Source organism: Limulus polyphemus, unplaced genomic scaffold, assembly GCF_000517525.1.
Source record: "Limulus polyphemus unplaced genomic scaffold, Limulus_polyphemus-2.1.2 Scaffold297, whole genome shotgun sequence".
Lineage (NCBI taxonomy): Eukaryota > Metazoa > Arthropoda > Merostomata > Xiphosura > Limulidae > Limulus > Limulus polyphemus.
In genome coordinates, this window is record NW_013665907.1 from 195111 (window position 1) to 212551 (window position 17441).

The following is a 17441-nucleotide window of genomic DNA, read 5'->3' on the forward strand; positions in this document are numbered from 1 at the left end:
CTTTGGTGTAGTATTTTTGTAAACGATATCCTTTAGAATCCGTTCGTTTGTCTTGTATGCAGTGGAGAATTGGTTTTTATACTACCGACAACTCCACTGAACAACTCAAAATCTACTATAAAAACTATTATTACTATTGTTTATATTGAAAACACAATGATATTACACTAAAACTTATTAGCACCTGCCAAAGATGAAGCCAACTATTGAAGCAGTTAATGTTTTAAGGAGATAAAAAATTAACTCCGGGAACATGAAGTAAAACTTCATCTCTGTGTTGGCAAATGTCAGACTTTTTAATGTAGACTTTTCTCTACATTAAAATATTTTATTTGCAAGCTTTCGGCCATCTTACCAGAGCCTTCATTGGGAACAATGTACTAAGCAATAAAATTCGTTTAACTGTAACCACTGCTTAAAAATATGTATCTAGGCTACAATCGTAACAATAACTGACATCTGGTATTAGAGTTATAACAATAACTGACATCTGGTATTAGAGTTATTAAACATATAGAATATTTTTATCGCTTAGTTCATTGTTGCCCAATGAAGACTCCAGTAAGAGGACCAAAAGCTCACAAATATTTTAATGTAGAGTAATGTCCCTGTATAATTCTATGTAATTTACGTACATTATTAATCTAAAAACTATTATTTGTACGTCTGTCAGGTTTTACAAGTCATTATGGATGTTGAAGAAATTGTTTAATGTTGATCAGTGCTCTCGGAGTCAACGAACACACTTCTTTCCCCCTGAGACATATACAGTACCAGGAGAGTATTGAAAGCATTGTTCCAGCAAATGGCTGGTTAAATGGTATATGCATCCCAAGTCAAAGAGTTCTGGCTACCATTTTTTTTGTACATGAAGATACTGAGTATTTTGTATTAATCATTACTACTATAGCCTGCTGTATTTCTTCAAGGATGTTCTCTTCTGTTCCAATATCAGAGAGTATTGTGGCAAAAAATTGTGTACTTATTTTAAGTAGTATTTTGTCTATGACAAGGATAAGTGTGGTCAAAAATCTTTTGCCACCTTGGTTGTTGCTTTCATCCATTAGATTTTGAAATTCCTGTATTTAGCATATTTCTTTAACCTGATCATCCAATTTATTGCTGTGGCAATATTCAGAATATGGGTAGCTTTGGTATGTTTGCAGCTAAACTTTATTGGCAGTTTTGAAATCTGTAAATGTGGTTTGGAAAGATTGGTAAAATGGTCTACTGTCATAAATGGAAGACTGTTCTGCAATGAAGTTGATGAAAAGCCATTTTCTTTTGGGTACAGGATCTACAAGTAATTTACTCTAGACCATTAATTTTAACTTCTTGTTTCATTGACAGGCTTTACATATGTAGCTAGTTACATAATTTTTTATTGCTGCAAAAACACTCAGCACATGCATGTTTCCTGTCCTTCCTCTGTATAAAACTAAACTTGGTAGGGCAAGTTGGTTGAAACTTGCATGAGGAAAATATTAAAATCCACAAATGAACAATGTAAAATCCTGCATGTGTTTAGAACTTGTATATTTGTTGCAGTTGTTTTATGCTGGTTGTAGTATTTACTGCAAGTTCTGTCAAATCAATCACAGCCAACAAAATCAGTGATAAAAGTTTTGTGGTTTTAGCATAATTAAACATGAATATGTTCTTATTTTAAACAGAGGCATAGCTGATGAAAATAATAAAGAGTTGTATAGATACACCAAGACTTCACTCAGGGGCAGTTAAAACAAGCATTTTGTTAACACCTATTATCAAAACTGTCATTCACTGCTTGGTTTTGATTATCCGGAATTTGTGAAGGACATTTTCAGTGTTTGGGAGGATTAACATATTTACATGAAGAAAGAATAATAAATGAATTTAAAGGAATCTCCGATAGGATCTTGGGAACATATAATATGCATGCATCAAACTACATGAAAAAGCCAGTAAATGTCCGTTTTTTTGTTTTTTTTGTAAATGTAAGTGGAGAAGCAGGAGGAAACAGTAATATTTAAAAATGTGAGGGCATGATTGATTTAAAGTTCACAAATAAAATGAAAGCAAAACATAAGGAATGCACATAATTTTTGAAATGGAAGAGAACACAATTTCATCTTCGTATCTTTTATAGAGGAGTGAGTGAAGCTCAACATGAATATGAGCAAGCTGTGTGTTCTCGTAGTGATAGAGAGAAATGCATTTCTAATATAAGCCATACTTTGGTCCTTATCATAGTGTTTTGTGTTTTTTGAGAAAAAAAATCTAACATTTTTAGTTCCAAGATCAGCCAAAAATTTAAGCTGTGGTTGGTAGACCATAAAGAAGGATATGTTTTTTAATGTTCTGATAGAGACAAATATCAGTAAATTGTAAAACAGTAGTATCGAGGACAGTTCAATCACTGGTTATGAGATGTTTACTTGTAAAGAGAGTTAGGTGATTTGTGGACTTACAACTCAAGCCCAGGAACCAGCTGCATAGATGAACCAAACACATTTCTCAGGTAATGCTGTATTTTCGTATTTGTTCTGGATAATAAGGAATAAGTACTTGTTAGTCAAAGGCTTCAGGTTTGAGTGGCTGTTTGAAACACCATGCATCTTTTTAACCTACATGTAGTCACATTTATTGAAGACTTCTATACCATTTCTATTGTCAGGATGGTTGGCAACAATGTTTAATATTTTGAGAATAGTCATTAAAGGCTGATAATTCTTGAAGCTTTATTATTAATTATAAGAAATTTGGGAATTTGTATAGGGGTAACTGTGATAAAGATAGGTAGAGACTTGCATGTGAATGAATAAAAGAAGTTTGAAGAATTATGCTTTAGTGGGGGTAAAAACATTTAAAACTTTAGCAGGTGCTAAAGATGAAACTCAATTGATTTTGATATATCAATAAAATAAAATTGCAAGAGTTTAAATATTGGTCATCCTTCTTGGGTGATTTGAATTTATCAGTATACCATACAAGCATACAAAGATAACTGTCTGCTTTATTGAGTGCCTGTATAGAGAACAAGACTAAAGACTGCCCTTAATTTGGGATATTGAGGTGCCTGTTATTGCAAGATTTATTTTGGTTACGAATAGTAGAAAAAGAAAGAGACTGAAAAGGTCTGCCCTTAATGCCATGGTGCCCATTATTCGAGGTTATACTGTATTTGCACAAAGCTAGCTAACCCTAATTTTGAACTTGTACACTACTGAAGGAAAGTAGCTAGTTTGATATTTTTTGGTTAAGAACTTAAGTGATGCCTCCTACTAATTATTTGTGATTGTTTTCAAATTGTAAAAAACAGCACATTATATTTTTTTAGTTACTGCATTAAATTAATTTGAAATAGAAATCACTTATGCATGGGATTATTAAGTGATTGCATTAATTAAAACTTTGAGGACAGCTGTTGATGGATTATTATATTTTTAGAAAATTTATTACAACGTTTCGACCACTTGTGTTGTCATCATCAGGTAAATTTATGATATAGTGTTAAGTATCAGTAATTTACTTGAGCATTTTGTTCCAATTTAGAATACATATATAAAGAGACACCTGTAATTTGATTTAATTTAGGTTTTAAATCATGGATAATTAACGCTTCTTTAATTTTTCTTCTATCGATATTGTTTTCTTTACATAATATTTTAAAGTTGTTGTTAATGATTGGATGTTGATTTGTTATGCTGTGTTCATAAATGTGTGATGGGGATTGTTATGTTCTTTAATCCTAATATTTAGATGCTTCTGTCATTGAAGTTATCTAAATAGGCCTTCTTTAGATGGTCTTTGATTTTTGTGCTCAGTTTTTGAACAAACACAACTTTATTATTAATGTTGTATTTTTTTGATACTTGTTTCCAAATGTTTATGACGGTTTTAGTTACATAACTATGATATGGTAAGTTGTCTATTGTGTCCATTAGTGTAATTTTCACCATTCTTAGAGTTTATAGTGCTTTCTGTTTCTTTTTTGGTTTTGTTGAATTTACCTGATGATGACCACACAAGTGGTCGAAACGTTGTAATAAATTTTCTAAAAATAAAATAATCCACTCAACAGCTGTCCTCAAAGTTTTATTATTATTTAAGCATCTTTGTTTTACATATAGATGTGGGTGAAGAACTAAAATGGTATCTCAAATTATAATATTTTTACAGTTTTCTTATATAGATAGCTGTTCCTTCCTTATATCAGAACTATTGGAATCACTGCAAAATCCAATAATTCTCTCTTGTAGAATCAATATACTTATACTGTTGTCATCAATTTATTTTAACATGCATTTGGCAATATTTCTTCCAGTGGCACATCCATTCAGTGGAACAATATCACAAAAAAGTTGCATATATTTGCAAATGGAATTCTGATATATACTATGAGTGATGGTTTTACACTTCTGTTGTGGAGTAATCAGTTACCACAGAAAATGTGTTATCACACTGTTTAATTAATGTAACTTACAAGTTGCTTGGTAATTTTCTGACTTATAAGTTGCAAAATTTTTGCACATGCATGGTATGATGCAAGAATTTTGCCCTTGTTTACACCATTCATTTCATAACACAGAACTATTTTCCCATTGCTCAATTATTTACATTCATATTTTATTTGACTCTGACGCATGACCTGGCTTATCAATCTTTTTAGTAGCTTCTTTTTTGTTATAATTGTTGTTCCATTTATAAAAGCAACATGAAGATTAAAGCCTTTTCATGAATTCCCAGATATTTGACTGAGGAGCAGGCAGAACATACACCCTTTCATTCTGACAAGCCAGCCAGGGTGTGAGATTTCCAATGCATCAAAGAGGCCATCTTGATTGTACCAAGATGTTCCTGACAGAAAACATTTTCAGAAGTATGGCATTCAGATACTGGAGATGTGAAAGTTGTAACTGAAACTTGTGTTTTCATTTCTTTGTCAGTAATTACATCTTGAACAGTGATGTTGCTGTGATGTTTTGCTGACCATCAATGTACATTTTCGATGTGCAACTGTTTAATTGCTTAATAGTTACCTGAAAAATCTCCTCCTTTCTCACTAGCTATGGTCACATCCTAAACAGATGGCATAAGTCTTGTAGTTGTATTTTGGAATACTGTTATTTCAGTAGGTTCTTGTACATTTGGTTGTTTTTCTTTTGAATACATAATCAAGAAATGATGATATTTCCTTATTGTATTCTTTTTACTGTCCCATATTGTTTCTTATCTTCCTTTCAGTTACTAATCTTGCTTTTCTAGTTTTATTTTTATTATTCCATTTTGCTTTTGAATTGTACACTCCACCCTTTTATTTTACTGTTCCTTAAATTTCTGCTTTTCTATTTCATAACAGTCTTCTCCCCCTGCAAATTACAGTATGGTAAAAAGAAAATCAGTATAGTTCTGTATACATTGTGTAATGACTGGGTGATAGTCAGTGTTAATGAATGTATGAATAGTAGGCTTAAGGATGCGTACATAATTAAAGTGTACTGCTTGATTTTCAAGAACATGAAATACATTGCTCCAAGTTTGGGTTATATAAGTTACATCAACATTCACTACTATAAATTCTGAGATTTATTGTGAGTTTTCATCCTGTTATCAGAGAATTTGTTGATAAACTGAGCATGAACATTCACTATACCAAATTTTATTCTTTTATGTGAGCACTTGGCCCTCTTACTGGATCCTTATTCATTTTATTTGCTTGACAAAAGCTCTGATAAAATAGTTTCAACTAGCAGTGAAATCAAATATTTAATGCTGTAAATGTTGACACATAATTTATTTAAGTATAAACACCTGTACATCATGAGTCTTAAACAGTAAGTCCATGTTTGATTGAACTAAGATTCATATAACATGAAAACTAAGTATTTTTTGTCCTTTGTCTTCTCAACACTTCTTGAATATTAGATGGAACACTAAATTTTAGGTTGTTCAGAATCATACCCACTTAGTTTGGTATTAGCTGCATGTACTGTTGTAAAGGATACCATCACAATTTTATAGCATTAGAATTGTAATAATACAGTTTCTCATTCTACTGATGTAATCTTATTATTATCATATTTCTCAACTAGTAACACTTGTTTCAAATAAAGCATCATTTTAACTTGTACGAACAGCTATGAATTATATCACTGCATAACCAAGACAGGTATTTCAAATAATTAAATTAATATTTTTTAATAATTTGGATGTTGGAGATATACCATGACTTTTAAAAGACTGTATTTAAAACGTCTAAATGTTATGCTGCAGTATATTAAACTGTTTTTACCAGTTTGGCTTACTCTTTAGCTGTGTGGCTTCAATGATTGGAATCAGGTTGTACTTTTAGTGGTTAATTGAGTGTCTCACTACATTTACATGTATCTCAAAACTATTATCTTTTCCCTACAAAAAGGACTGTAGGCAGAGAAAAAGTTGGTGTTCAAGTTAATTTGCTTCATTCCACTTGTAAATTCCATTATATTAAGGTGATTTAATATTTGAGATGTACAGAACCCATTTGTTACAACACAATTTCAAGGCAATATTATAATTAATCTAAGCATTTCAGATGTTGATGAGTTTGTTAGTTTATCAAATAATGCATCATGCTTTTTTGATTCATATCTTATTTACTTTAATTAAATTTGAATTCCATAATAATAAAATTTTCAAAGTATGTACAGAATAACATGAAAGTTTCCAAAATATGCTATTGATGTTTTTTTAATTATTACTAACATTGTTTTTATATATCAATAATTTTCATCAATAAATATTTAAGGCTGTCATAAACATTATCATTGAAGACTTGGTCAGAAGATCCATCATTGTCATAGGCAATGTTTAGTAATCTCCAAGGTTTATTTTACACCATGTAAATGCTGAATCAAATTTGCAAAACTTTACATTTCTTTAGTACAGAACTTTTCCTCTTGTTTTCAATTACAAATACTAAAGTACATATTTTTATACCAGCCTGAATTTTATTTCCAAGTGTTAGCCATTTTAGATTTATGAATTCATAAATGTGACCATATCCTGTAGTTAGAATTGGAAAAAAGGTTTGGGTTTCATGACATACGAAAATTTTTGAAATTTTGTTAATTTGTGCTTGTTATTTTAATAAACCAAATAACATGATAGTTATAAAGTTTTATAAGTTTAATGAATAGTTGTTTGTGAAAAATTCAGTTTTGATAAGAATCAGTTAATAATTATATAAAATGCCCAGTCATGACATGTTTATATATATTAAATATACTACTAAAATCATGGTGTTGACAAAAGAGTATTTCTGAAAACAATCACAGGATGTTACTTAATAAAATAAAACTAATTTGCAGAAAATTGAAGTGGGATCATTCTTTTCTGTTATTCCATAATCTCCCTCCTCCTAAATAAAACGCATTGACATATGGGATAATACTTGATCACTTAAGTTGCAATTTAAACTATCTTAGGAAGTCATTTTAATAAGTTGTTAAATGTTTAGAGTGTATGTGTCAATAATAAATGATGAGCTTAGTTACATGGTTTTTTCATGATTGCTCACTAGAGCACTGTTGTTGAAAGTGGGCTTTATCATTTTACTGAAATACAGAAACTGTAATGTTCTTATGTAACATGTCCATTTATGTTTCAAAGTTGATAAATCCTCTAAATATTATAATAAAGCTGAAAAATGATCATAGTGAAAAGAATATTTAACAGGGAGGGATAAATATTTCCATTTGTATTACACTTGTTCCTAGTTCATTTGTATTAATCAGGCATTCTACTGCTAGATTAATTATGTGTCTCTTAGATAGATATTCTATTAACTACTGATACCATTTCCACTTTTGTATTTCTTTCTTTCTGCTCTTGCAGAATTACTAGAAATAATAATAAACTATTACTGTACATGTTCAGCAGGTAAACAAACAATCAGTGCTGGTGCACATATTGCATCTGTGCTGTACTTTTTATGCACAGTATAGGTGATTTAAAGATCCACATTTAGCAAAGAAATTTAGAACATCAGTTGAGGAAGCCCTTGAACATATCCAGTAGATAAAACTAAAAAGAAAGGTTTTACTGGTCAAAACAGAAGAATGTTAAAAAGAAAATAACCTACTTGCTCATTAATATAACCAAACTAGCAGCAAGTACAATGTGAATTGAAATATTCCTATGTTCCATTTCCCTTATAAGATGAACTTTATTAGCTTTCTTACAATGATTAGAAAATTTATAAATCAATAAACTACATAAAAAACTGAGTAAGGTAAAAAAGCTTTCTTTAAGTAATAGTGCTCCTAATGGGCAATCTTGTGTTCTCATCATTTCCATTTATTCTTGTATACATACTAAACATTTAAAATGTCTCCTAAGGTAATAGAAATTGCAACTAATATAGTGCTATAATAATCATGTATTATTCCACATATCAGTATTTGTATTTCTTATGGAATACACTACATCTGAACTCAGAAAAATAACAATTCACCCACTTATTCAGTTTTATTTAAATCAATCTTATTTCATCAGATTAGCTCTTTCAATTACTCTAGGAAAGGCTATTTGTATCAATACCATGATTTAAGTAGTTTATTTTATGGCATCCAGCCCCCATTCAATTTTTTTTCAAATAACATTTCATCAGGTAAGCTCCTATGATTATTCTATGAAAGGCTTTTGTGTCAGTATCAAGGTTTTATAACATAATGTTTAGGGACAACAAGGGGTTTTTGGTCCATCCAGGCTGTCCCATCCTCTAAACTAATACTGTTAACCCATTGACTTAGGCTGCTCTAAGTGGGTGCAGAAGTTTTGCAAGCCATACACCATATATGGTACTCTCACATTCAACTGCCAGAGGTGAATCAGCAGTCAATGGGTTAAATATAGAACAAAAATAAAGCCCTTATCATTCATATAGTTATGAAGCTCTCTCTTAAACTGATAACAGTGGAAGTGTCTTACGATGTCTGTAACTGTTAATATTCAATATAAATTGGGTTTCTGTTGAATACTCGTATGCATGTGTTTGCTCAAAGTAATCACTATATTCATATGTAAATTGAATTTGTCTTTTAAGTTTTAGCAGATTATTATAATACTTCTTTAGAATACTTAACTTCCTACGTATAATAAAAGTTCATGGTGAGCTAAGATATTTTCATTGCTTCAAGTGTGAAAAGTGTATACAGTAATTATTTATGAAACTTAAAATTTTACACAACTTACAAAATGTTCATTATTCAAGAACATTTTCTACTTCTTAACTTTTTTCTAATTTTTAACTTAAGGTCCAATTTAGTCTAACAGATGTTTATAGGTAAACCGTAGTTTAAAGCTTTATTTTTATAAATGTATAGAAGGCAAAAATTTGTGTAGTAACTGTGTTTATTCTGAAACCCTATTTGAAAAGGTTGTGTCCTCATTGTCTTCCTTTGTTTTAAATGCTAGTTTTTGTCCATATTTTTCTAAATAAAATATTCTGCACCTTTTTCATATGTTTTGCTTATTCACATGTTAATAGAGATGTCAGTGCTTGATCAGTGTGAATTATATTCTTGATGTGTGGTTACCAGTTTTATTAGAGTAGCAATATTAAATAATGCATATGGGTATGAAATTACTCATACCTTAGTTTATAGGATTCAAATTTTTTGATATTTTCATTAATATGGAATTGTTTTTGATGCTACTTGTACACTGACATAAAATTTACATATTTAAAAATATCAAGTTATTACTTTTTTTTTATAACTGTTTTATCATCAGCAACATTCCATAGTAAATGTATTTGATTGTAAATACTGGTTGCTTTGCTTTTAAAAAATAAACATTGTTTTTTGAATGTTATTTGATTTTTTGTTTTTAGAAATGGATTATGTATCTTCAAGGAACTTTGCTTTTGTAGCTAGTACTTGTGACTAAATGTTTGGATAAGGTGTATATGTTGATACCATCTTTGCCAGACCTATTAAGTTGCACATCTTACTAGGAAAAATGCTTTTTTTTAAATTCAAAAATATAAATTAAAGCTGATGTTCATAATTTGTAAAAGTTATATTTTTACTTGCCAGTAATAAGTTGGCTACTGGTAATCTAAATGCAACAGTTATAAATATAATTGCTTTATATAGAGAGAATTCTAGATGTTGTAGGTTTTATAGTTATTCTCTTATTTTTTAATATATTCTAACTAATTTTTAAATGTCTCTATGATAGTCTTCTTTTTATTAGAGTATTATATTTATATTATACAGTTTTATCACAGATATATTTCTATTCATATTATACAATTGTGACACCTTTTTTCTGTTTTTTATAGCTATATATTTCAAGGATATACAAAATTTAAGTAGTTATGATTTTTTAATAACACTTTCTTTTTTAAATTACTTTTCACTTACCATTAAACAAATTAAATCTAAACCTGATAAAATGAGTGTTATGTAAGTATAAGTTAAGTATGTAATTAAGAGTTAGTTAAGTATTACTGAGGTTACACAGTTCATTGATTATGGAAGGGGTTCTCAAGGCCTGAAGCTAATTTTTATAGCTTACCAGCTCTATTAGTTCATGTACTGTCACATATCTTCTTACAAAAAGTAAAAAAAAAAGAAACTAGAAAAAATTCCACATCTGAATTTTTTGGGTTCGAGTATGGCAATTACCTCTGTAAAAAAAAACCTATATTCATAATTTTGAACCTTACAAGAAAGCAAAAGTATTGCACCTTGTTATTGTTCCAGTCCTTGGAGTGTGCAGGTGCAGCCCATGAGTGACACGAAACAGCTCCATATTGGGTATACAAAGTGAACCAGCCGACTGGCACTTGAACGTACTCGCACGTTGTTGCCAACATATAGAAATTTTAGACACTTCAAATCAACTCACCCACCAGATGAGTTTATTAGCAAGTTTTAAGTCACCTGTTCCAGTTTTTACATCCCATTGGTGACCATTAATTTCAAGCTCTGTTTTCTGTACTACAAATCACTTAATATTGAATGCACCTAACAAATATTAGTGCAAATGTTTGTATGTATTCAACAGGAACTACTTTAGTATTACATTAGAATTTGCTCTGGATAAGTATTCATAGAAAACATTATTTTTCTTTTAAGTAGTAATGTAAACCAGTTCTTTAACATTATAAACTGTATGTTGAATTTAAGCTTTTTGTTATTACAGGTGTAAAGAAGAAATGCATGTTATTTTCAATACAATATTGTAACTAATTTTAATGTTAGAAAAAGTGACAAGCTTATTGGCAACTTTGCAGATATAGTGAATGTAAGATGATGGATTATTGACTATGTGACAGAGGATCTTCCTGAAGAGCTTCCATATGTTGTTAGTTTTTGTTTTGTTTTTTACTTTATATAACTGTAGCATTATGAACTAATTGGTGTGGTTTTATGCAAGGAAAAGAGCTGTAGAATTTGTATGGTTTAAAGTAAAGGAAGAGCTATGATAGTGTAGTTTATGTGAGGATCTGAGCTGTAGTTGTGGTGTAAATTGGACAGTTTGTTTTTGTTATCAGTATTCATAAAGATTTTGTCTTTGGATATAAAATTAAATTTTACTGATTACCTTATTGGAATAGGTAACCTTATTTATTATATTAAGTTGAACAAAGACTAATTCTAGATTTTCAAGGGTTCTCAGAGAATATTTGCAACCTTATTATAACCATTTGCAGCTAAAAAAAAGGAAAACATGTTTAATAGTATTACAAGTGGTTAGATACCTTTCTACCGGTTGAAGAGGTATGTTTCAAATAATACACAGTTATTGTACATAAACAATTCTCGTGGCTATAGTGGTATGTTTCCATAAAGTTGTACTAACATACATCCTTATTTTATTTAGACTTTTCTAGAAAAGCTGTGAAATCCAGTGTATTTTAACAACTCTAAATGTATTTAAATTAAAGTTTTAAATGCAATTTTGGAAATTATAAAATATTAAGTGTTACTACACCAGTTTAAATAATACTGATGTAGCTAAGAAATCAAGATATTTATATTTCTTAATAGTTCATTGATGTATTGTATGTAATAGAGCTTAATATCGTATTACTCTGTGTTAACTTGTATATCATTTGGATAGAAAGTTAATTTGTCTTGTTTTTAACTTTAGTAACCTTAAGTGTGTACTAATTAAAATGAATTTATATTGTTAGTGCTGTATGTGTATCTAACTAGTAATAAAAATGCATATATAAATATATTTATATGTATGGGTCATTTGCATAATGTATTTCATGTTATAGCAAATAAACATTATATGTGAAAAATGTTTCTTTGTAATAGTTCATGAAAATATTGCATTTTTTTTGTCTAACTGGTGGGTTGTAGAGCTGATTAAAAGTATTTTTTCCAAATAAACAGAGTAGTTTTATTCCAGAAACATAGCATAGATTCTACTACTCTAACTGTTGTCCCTTTATTACTGGAATTATTATCTTTTAAAAACATAAGTAAGTAACAAAGTTTATATTTTAACATATGAATTGCTTCCAAGTATAGCAACAAGACTATTAATGATGAAAAAAAAATATTATTTAAATGGTTAAAGACACACTGAAATTAGAAAGTATTTACATGTTCATAAGTGTAACTACTCATAACCTTTTGAGAATTTTGATTTTGCTACTGGTGAGTGTTTTAGTGAATATACAAAATTGAAGAACTATCTTCATATAAATAAGTGATGAATTAAGGGCATGTGATAGCAATGATTCATACACATTGTGTATATATATATATATGTTAAAAGATTTCTTTTTCTCCTGAGGTGAAATTCAAAGAAGAATCTGTAATGTATAAATACTTAATGCATTCTTTGATTGGTCTTACTCTCTGCTGTGGACCACAGTTTTGCCTATTCAGGGCTCGTCAGCACAGCTTTGGTCAGCAAATCAAAGAAATATCTTTAGGTCTTTTATAATGGTGAAGTGTATATATAATGCCTATGGCATTTTGAGTCTGTTTTACTTCACCATATAGTAACCTAAGTTAATTTAGATATGTGAATAATGTTATGAATAGGCAAAACCGCATTCCACAGCAGAGGGTACAGCCGATCAAAGAATGCATTAGGCTTCTAGGTCACAGAATCTTTTTTCAATTTCACCTCTGATGGAAAAGAAAAAATCTTTACCATTTATATGTATACAATCATTAAACAGTTGGTCCACTGTATAATATTGAATAATGAATTTGACAAAATGTCATAACATTATTCACATACCTAAATTAATTTATTTACTATATGTTGAAGTAATATGGACTCAAAACACCATAGATAGTCATACAGATTGTTCTAGCTTAAGAATGCATGAAATTATTATTATATATATTACAGATTTTTTATATCGTCAAATAAGAAATGTTAATTTGCTTTTTTAATTTCAAAAGATGGTATAATGAAAAATACTGTTAGAATGATTACAACTGTTAAAACAGATTAGCACTTGAACAACTAGAAACAGCATATTAGAGTGAAAAACTCCTGTTCTCTTGATCAGTGTCAGACTATGGTTTTGGCTACTTCTTATTTAGGCTGTCTCAGCACTTGGTTATTATTTTATTCTACCCTCTATTAAATATTTTTGGGACTTTTATTCTTAATTGTATATTTGTCCATTATGACATCTGTGGTGGTTTTTTGCTCATATATGATATTTGGTACACTGATATCCAACAGTTATGTATCAACAAACACCTGATTGCTGGGAGATTCACATAAACTGGCTGGTGTCCATATTCTGTATTATCAGACTTGTAGCTGCTTAAGCAGAAAAAGTATGTATAAACAAGATGAAAGACAAAAACAAGAACAATGTCATATTAAGTCAGAACAAATTCAAGTTCATAATGTGATGTCTCACAATTTTAGATTTCTTGCATCAATACTTATTTCCATTATTCATTCAAGGGAGGGAGATAAACCTTAACTTATACTAACTTGTGCAAGTGTGCACCATCCTTAAACTAGGGTATGACAATTTTCCAGAGGAACATTGACAATGTAACTAACAATGCAAACCTAACTAAAGAGTTTTTGTGGCATGTAACCTTTGTCTAAGGTAGAAAACTAGCACAAGTTTACAACCTCCTACATCCTGTTCACAAGAACAATGACTACATATACAACATCTGCATTAAAATACAGAAAATAATTACCAGAATATGCCTGATTAAAAATGTATTATTTGTTAGTTATGGAAGGATAAAACATAGTTTCATGCCACCACACAAATCTTTTCAGAGGTTCATCCCATACATTTCTAAATTTCTTTTTCCTGCAACATTGAGTTATCTGCTCTTTCTCTTATTGGATGTCTTATAATATCTATTTTATATTTGTTTCACCAAATTAAAAGAAAAAAGGCCCATGTTTATTTCTTTTTGAGTCATAGTAAATTAAGTTCCTTTTGAAGAGTTTTAGCAAATGGCAGGTGAAGAACATCCCACACTATATTTCAGCTTACTTTCAGAATTGTTTTACAAGCAAAATTATTTACTTCCTGATATTTTTAACCAGTTATGGTAGATCAGAAAGATTTCTGGGGTTTATTTTGTAATTAAAATAATTTGTCGCATACTTTGAACATATATTGTGATTTCATGATTTAAAATGTACTTTGACATATGGATGTAAATTGGAAAAATAAGATTAACACATTGATAAAATGTCCCTACTTCGGGAACCAAGCCATTCATTAACATCGAAAGGTGGAATAAATTAGAAGTATTTGACTATCTCCCTTTCAGCATTACACCTGGTATGATTCATCCAGAGTACTCAGAGTTTGGATTGTTAAGCATAAATTCAGTGGGGTACAGCATGTGGTTGTTATTTTTTGAACCCCTGCACTAACTCTTAGAGGTCATCGTGTTTTTGTATCATTCCATAAATCTGAATCTTACATATCCTTTGAGTATCTTTCATTGTAGACTAAAACTGTTTTACATCTCTGATTATCTAGTTTAATCTTGAATGAGTAATTCTTGATTGTTTACACTGGAGTATTATCATGTATTGATATTGTTTTCTGACTGATTTAACTAATCAACTATCCTCACCACCAATAACCTGGCTATGCTATTGACTTAGTTGTAGATAATATTGCCCAAAGCCATAATTGATTAATCAATTAACCCTTAATTAAGGCCAATAATGAAAAGTTGCTATCATCTTTTTATTCTCATGAAGTGTTTTTCACACTTTTTTTTTCTTTCAGTTCCTCTCTACCCCAGTGTATAGTTCTAGCTAAATGTTATAGTCGAGATAAGGAATTAATAGTTGAAATTTAAACGTAAATGATAAAGTTGTTTCAAATATAGATACTGATACCTCGACTATATCAATCCCATTTTCTTTCCCATATCAATGAATTATACGAGAAATGTGACCCTATAATAGAGTAGAATTAACATATGAATTATGGGTATATATCATACTACCTCATTATTAGTGATCCAGAGATGGTGATGGGGAGTTTTATACAGGCCGTATATCTCATTATTTTCAGATTTAAAATTTTCCTTATTTGAAGGTTACAACTGTAAAAGAGAGAGAGAGTATAGAGAAAAAAAAAAAGAGAGTGATTTAACTTTCTTGGCAAAACCAGAAGAAGAAAAAGTAGCTTAGTAGCATAGTTGAGCGAAATGTCTGTTCAAAGTACGTTTCAGTATTTAAATGTTAAATTTGACAAAGTGATGTGTCGCAGTGCCCCTGATATAACTCGCCGTCCCAGTCATGGGATGCCATACACGGCAAACACGTGAGTGGATGTTTGGATCCCAGAGGAGATAAACTGTAATACAGAAATTCACATCGAGGGGGTTAAATTTGAAAACATTAAGTCTTTTGCATTCCATTTTTCATTTAAAATAGGAATTGGCACTTGCATATCTTATACTCTAATAAGATTCAATTCACCTTAAAAGTTCAATCAATTTTCGATAAAATGCTTAACTCTCACCAGTGCATTGCATGTTTTACTAGGTATGTATTCAGGGTGATCCACTTTTAGATAATCTCCTCAAAAGAATATGGAAAAAGTATAGAGAAAACGACGTTTTAATTCAAGCCATTTACATGTCTTTCACAAATCTCAAGAAATTTATTACATATTTTAACACTCCCCTGGTATAATTTTTGCAACATAGCCAATTTGATGTGTTTACAAAATTCAATAATGCATAACCGAAAGTTATTGATATCTTGTGGTTTTTTTTTTCATTTACGTGTGAGCTTTAATATAACACTGCAAAGAAAAGTGCAGTTCAATTACTCATTACAATGTTGTCCCGTCACGTTGTGAACGTCTCCCGATAATTCATGAATATACTGTTACAAGGCCGTATTTTTGTAAAACTTACTTGTGAGGCGCTGCAGGTGTATCGCCTGATCAATGACATGTAACTAACGGTTTTTCAAAACGCACACACGTTTTCTATAACGGTTTTTTGGGGTTATATATAAAAAGTCTAAAGTTTCCATTAGAGAGGAGTTTTTTGAGAACATTGGTTTACTTTGAGGGGCCATTTCAAACAGAGATTTCTGTATTGAACTCGAAAGAGTTTTTTGAACCTAGATATTAATCGTAGGTTTTTGCTATAAGCTGTCATTAGCTTTTTGTGTACGACTTTAAAGAGTTTGTAAGTTTAAGAATTAGTCTTAATTTTTGTAACTTTTGTAAGCCTTGTGCTTTTTGAGAATTGTTGAAAACCATTTTTGAAAATCAGTGGCGTAGCAAGGGTTCTCAGCACCCGGTGGCAAAGACACTTTTGGCGCCCTCACCTCTGAAATGTTTTGATTATTTGTTTTGTGACTCATTACCCACTTAATGACAATAACATGAAGAATTAATTACCGCCTTACAAAGGCCTAAAATAAAGTCACAATATAACATCTCAAGATAACACAACTGTAAATCTGGAACTAATGAAGTATAACCTACTAGGTGTACTTACATAATTTGTAAACCATATTGATATTTATGTCATCCAGTATTGTTCAAAGTCACATAGCTAGAGTAATCTTTCAAGTATGCACAAAAAATGTCTGTTATATCCCTAGTTTGAAACTTATGTTTTATATGAGAAGCCAGTCACTTGTGGTGTACATGGATTATAAAACAAATTGATAAAATAATGCTTAAGTTTACAAATAACCAATTTTATTAGTTTACAAAACTGTACATATACCTAACTAGATCTTGTACAGGTACCATTTTGGTATTCATCGTTATATTATATGAACCTTTCGTGCTTTTGCTGCTGCAAATACATCAATTAAACTTTAAGATATTAAGTACGTCTTTTTCAATACTTAATATTGCCAAGTTACTATGTCGTTCTTGAGTCATTGAGGTTCTCAAGTCTGTATGAATTAATTTCAGATTGCTGAAGGACTTTTCACAACTAGCAATAGAAACCACA

General features: G+C 30.2%; 1 protein-coding gene across 3 annotated transcripts in view; it reads left to right on the forward strand.

Annotated features, from left to right (window-relative positions):
- Window positions 1-10670, forward strand: part of LOC106457152 (storkhead-box protein 1-like) — a 94932-nt gene extending 84262 nt beyond the window's left edge. For all 3 annotated transcript variants that reach the window (XM_022382963.1, XM_022382966.1, XM_022382965.1), the window contains one exon: window positions 4729-10670. The gene's annotated coding sequence lies outside the window, so the exon portion shown is untranslated. The remainder of the gene's footprint in view (window positions 1-4728) is intronic.
- Window positions 10671-17441: the final 6771 nt, after the last annotated feature.